The sequence below is a fragment of the Cynara cardunculus genome (assembly GCF_001531365.2).
Source record: "Cynara cardunculus var. scolymus isolate 2C chromosome LG 13, CcrdV1, whole genome shotgun sequence".
Taxonomy (NCBI): domain Eukaryota; kingdom Viridiplantae; phylum Streptophyta; class Magnoliopsida; order Asterales; family Asteraceae; genus Cynara; species Cynara cardunculus.
This window is the reverse complement of record NC_037540.1, coordinates 39,271,810-39,277,941: the sequence shown is the minus strand read 5'-3', so window position 1 is coordinate 39,277,941 and position 6,132 is coordinate 39,271,810.

The following is a 6,132-nucleotide window of genomic DNA, read 5'->3' as shown; positions in this document are numbered from 1 at the left end:
TATTGGCTTTATTCGGTTCAATTGGACTTTTATATGTATTATTGGGTTTTGGTGGAATTTAATGGATCTTAGTGGATTTTTTTTCGGTTCAAATAGGTTTTAATGGAGCTATTGGGTCTTATTCGGTTCAATTTTGCATTAACAGGTACTAATTGGGCCTTATTTGGTTACAGTATGCCGCGTATTTGGTGTGGAGGAGGTAGGGAAAGAGGTAGGGGCGATTCTACAGGTACTCCGTCCCCATCTACTGCTACACCTAGCCGACCTACATCTACGGATACACCTAGCCGACCTACACCTACTCCATCTACTGCTACACCTAGCCGACCTANCTACACCTAGCCGACCTACACCTACTCCATCTACTGCTACACCTAGCCGACCTACACCTATTCCATCTACTGCTACACTTAGCCGAGCTATTACTAGCCTCCCTACACCTACTCCAGGATCTAGTAGTGCTTCTGTACAACCAGATGAGTTTGAGTATGCAAATGTCTGTGGCATCAATGTTCCAGAACATCTTCCAACCGAGAGAACGAGGATTGGTGTTACATCCAACGAGTAAGTGTTATATTAACTAATTGATAAATTAATTATTTTTTGGTATCGATACTAATTCAACTCATTACACAGGTTTAACAACATCCATGCGACCCGTCATTTGACTCAGATTATTCGATCAATGATTGAGGGGCCATGGTGTACGTGGTCGGAAATCCCTAAGGAGGTGAAGACACGGATGTAGGAGTGTTTCCAGGTTTGTAGTATTCTTTTAACTTGTTATATTTATGCTAGTTTATTTTGAAGTCAACAAGCAACTAATCTTTTATGTATAGGGGTACTATTGTTGGGATTCATCATTGGACGCCAAGATGTTGCAGATATGGGAGACTCGGGGTGCCAAAAACTACAATCATGGCATGAATTCTGCTAGAAGAAGGGCAGGAGAAATAGCCAGAAGTCAATCGATACCCTATGTAGAAAACGACCCTCATAGGGATATGAATATGTTAAAGGGCTTCCACCCTAAGTGGCTCGATCCTCGTATCTGGTGCGAGATGATTGATTGCTGGAACACGCCCCATTTGAAGGGTGTAGTTTCCAAGGCGGCGCGTGATAACCGAATGACTATGGTGGAAGGTGATATAGCCAAACACACTGGTGGATCGATCACATTCGCCATGCATGGTGTTCGCCTGGTAGGTCCTTAATATCGATTACTTTAGTAGCTTGATTTTTAATATGACACAATTAACACATGTTTTTATTACTTGCTACTATGTAGACGAAAGCAAAAAATGGCGTGCCACCATCCGCTGTGGAACTCTTCGATCACACGCATAAGAAGAGGTCGAGTACAGAGTCATCTTCGGGTTGCGGGCCACGAGGGGAGTACGTGACTTCGAGGTGTAGTCGGGTTGAGGTAAGTTTACAATACCTATATATAACTTCAAACTCTATATTGGGTTGTCGTATGTTGGAAACGTTAGGATTATTTAAGTTAAAATGTTAGTGTATGTGTATGTGATATATATTTCTATCTAGTTTGGGTTGCCATTTGTTGGGCAAACATTAGGATTGTTTAAGCTAGAATGTTAATATATATATATATATATGTTAATATATATATATATATATATATATATATTGGGTTGCCATTTATTTCAAACTCTATAGTGGGTTGTAGTATGTTGGAGAAACGTTAGGATTATTTAAGTTAAAATGTTAGTGTATGTGTGTGTGATATATATTTCTATCTAGTTTGGGTTGCTATTTATTGAGCAAACGTTATGATTGTTTAAGTTAGAATGTTAATATATATATATATATATATATATATATATAGTTTGGGTTGCCATTTGTTGGACAAATGTTAGGATTGTTTTAGTTGGAAACGTTTCATTTACAGTCGTTATGCTGTTGAAATTGACTAGTAGTATTTTTTTAAACCACATGATACCTATTCAAACAATCTCACCGAAAAGTACGGTGAGGATCCCTCGGCCCATCCCCTAGTTGATACTGACTTGTGGAATGAGGCGGTTGGGGGATCCAGGAAAGGCCGTCTATTTGGGTTCGGGTACAATGAAGATCCCAATTTGGTCTTGACGGGGACATCCTCACAAGCAAACTCGAGTGGATCGCCTAATGTAGATAGTGAGGTGTGTACATCTTAAACCTTTGATGTTTATTTATTTCATTTATACTTCTTATTACTTCTAATTAACCCGGATAATAGATAACATATTATAAAATTGCACGACGGATTTCCGACGGATTTTTTTGTCGGAAAATACAAATCTGTCGGAAATTCCGTCGGAAAATGCATTTAGCGGCGGGGGTTTTTCCGACGGCAAAATCCGTCGGAAAGTTGTTTTTCCGACGGATTTCCGACGGATTTTGCCGTCGGAATACCAGATTTTTTAGTAGTGTTATAAATGTTCAAATTGTTAGATTGTAAATTTAATTCAAGTGTTAAAAATTGGTCTTACGGGTCTAACAAAAAACCTTTGGTCTCACATGATCCCAAGTATATATATATATATATATATATATATATATATAGGATAGTGAAGAAAGTTTCCTAGGTACACTGTTATTCTAATTAATTAATTGTTAACTAATTATTTGACTAGAATTTAAGTCAAATTCAGATTATACTATGTAGAGGCTATCTAGTTAGGGCAACTCCGACACGATCCAATGCAGATTACGTGACAACTAGTTACCTTATTAAGTCATATTATGTAAGCGTAATAATATAAGTCTGAATGGTACAGACACGTATGTATCATAATATTTTTTTGTCTTTAATCACTATTTATGATGGCTTAATTTTATTTATTATTAGATATTAATCTAATATAATCTTAAGATTGTGTAATCGTGTTGTCTACAAACATGGGAACACACACTCGTTAGGGTTTTGCGTATATCATTAATTAATTTAAATTATGATTGAGTTGTATTAAATTATATGCTAAAAGCCCATGTAGGGGGTATGATGCTGTTCTTAATGAATAATATATGATTAAGTAACTTTTATCTGTGATTTGGACACATTACTAGAAAACCGAGTATTAGCAGCAAGATTAATCCTTCGTTAATTAGTGACGTAGAGACCACAAACTCAATTCGTCGCTAAACCTTCGCTAATTAATGACGGAATGGGTGTATGGCCTATCTGTCGCTAACTCCTCACTAATTAGTGACATATTAGCGACGAACACGTGGCATACATCGCTAATTAGAGGACATTAACCTATTTTTTTTATTTTCTCATTTGTAAGGGTTATATGTACAGATGTGAATGTATATGTGTTATATTTATACATGTTATGTGTTATATGTATCCGTTGATCCGTGTTATACATATGTATACATGATATTGTATATGTGTGTTGGTTGCTAACCGTGATTGGATCTATGTGAATATTGTTGAAGATGCATGTATATATGATGTATATATGTTTATATGCATGTGTATATGTTTATATGCATGTGTATATGTTTATATGCATGTGTATATGTGAATGTATAAATAATGTGTGTATTGTTTGGTAACTGCATATGATGTGTATATGTGTTGTGTATATAGATATATGTATATATGCATGTATATATATATATATATGTATATATATGTGTGTGTGAATGCATGTATAGATAATTATAATGTGTGTGTTTATGATGTTAGGTAACCACATACAAATTAGTAATAAGTCACCATTGATATTATTAGGCCTTAGTAAGTCATAAAGAGTCCTATTGGGCTATAATGGATCTTAACAAGTCTTAGTGGTTTTATCGAATCTAATAGATATCACATTCATGTATAGTGGGTCTTAGTGAGCTTCAATGGATTAATTGAGCTTTAATGACTTTTATTGCACTTTAATCTGTTCTATTGGACTTTAATGAGTTATATTAGGATTTAATGGATCTTAGTGAGCTATAATGGTTATATTAGACATGAATTGATCTATTAGGCTTTATTGGACTTTATTCAGTATTTTTAATCTTTAAAAGGTTATATTGGGATTTAATACGTTCTTACGAGCTTCATTCGGTTTATTGGGCTTTAATGGATCTTAATGGACTATAATTGATGTATTAGGCTTTATTCAGTTTTAAAGGGTTTCATTGGGTTTTAATGGATCTATTGAGCTTTATTCAATATCATTGGACTTGAATGGATTATATTCGGATTTGTCCGTTATATCAGGTTTTAATAAACTATATTGGGTTATATTGGGTTTTAATGGATCTTACTATACTGTAATGTTTATATTGGGTTGTAATTGATCTATTGAGCTTTATTGGGATTTATTCAGTATTGTTGGGCTTTAATGAGTTATATTGGGCTTTAATTTGTTTTAACGGGCTTCATTCGGTTTTATTGTGTTTTATTGGGTTATGTCGGTTAATTTTAATTTTGTAATAATTTAAAATTAATCCATTCTTTTATATTTTGTACTTAAAGATCATTTATTATTTTGTTAATTATTGATTATTTTTTAATAAATAACTATTTGATAACTTAATAACTAATAATTAATTAAATTAACTAAAAAATTATTCAATAAATTTAAATTTTTTTAAATTAGCGATGGATTTAATATTAATGTTAACTTCATACCTTCGCTTTACGAAAAAAGTTTGGCATATAGCCACCTTGTGCAAATACCCAATTAGTCGTTATGCATACACTTACATGTATATATGAACTCCACTTTTTATGAGATCCGTCACATTTTAATTAAGTTGTGGGATTCCTTAGTTAATAATCGAAAGGTGATTATGTAACTTTCTCAATAATCCAAATCGAGTTCTAGATCTACCTCCCATTCTCCCCTTCTGTGATCGCCATCACCCCAGCAACCCATTCTTTAAAATCATGCCATCGACCTTCATCTGAATGTTCTTTTGTCGATAGATCTGCATCTATCTAGACCTTCATCTCCATCACATCAATAACCTAATATCGTCAACTACCTCAACCAATGTGTTCACAAGGTTCACATGGTGTTCACAAATGGTAGATTTAAATTTAATTTCACTAGGTTACTTGGGCTTAGTTCACATACCAAATCCTGTAGAATTACAATACGTTCACAATGCGTTCACTAGGGTCACTTAGTGTTAACAAGGGTTAGGTTTAGTTGTAGTTTTGCTAGGTTACTTGGTGTTTACAATCTGCTCGATTACTTTGTTAGGTTTAGTTTTATTTTGTAGATTACGTTATTAATTAGAGGAAAGAGAAAAGGGGAGAGAGGAGAAAGGAAATATGCAAATACCACAATGCTCTTTATTTAAAATTTTAATTCAAAATTACTAAAACTAATCACTCTCTTATATAAACCTTGATTTAATATGATATGTGGTTTATATTGGATCTCAAAAGAAGGCCTCTTATACACACACAGACACATACACACACATTTATATACACACACATACACACATTTATATGAGACTGACGATTACGTCATTGCCACTTTTATAGAGGGACCGGATCAGATCCAGCAGAAGGATGAGGCGGTTGTATGCCCTTCCTTTGGCTCGAAGTCGAGGACTAGAGGTCGCAATACTTTGAGAGAGACACCTAGGCATGCGAATCAATGACCGAAGATCCACGTGGCAGGCAACAGGTAAGTAGATTGTGGTATAAGGTTTTAATATAATACATAATAAACTTATACTAATGTCTTTTGTATTGTATATTTTGCAATTGTGAAGGTTTGAAGAGTCCGATCATGTTCCGGAGGTTACAATGATTTTTAGGTCCATGTTCGACGGTCCATGGGCTTACTATGTGGATATCCCCGAGCCTCACCTCAGGCTTATGTTCGAATGTTTTCGGGTTTGTATTTTAGTCGATACAAACTATTTGTTTTACTTAATACAAACAATTTGTATGTAGGTTCAATTTAGCTGGGAGCCTCATATGGAGGCAAACATTTTCTATGCATTTCGTCGTACCTTGTGGAATTGGTACCCGGACCTAATAAGGGATGCCAAAGAATGATATGAGAGGTGCATTAGCGGGATGTGATCGATAGGTGTATGGTTGAATCTTTGTAACTAGTTGTAACATCTTTTACATTGATTTATGTGTTATGTCTTAAC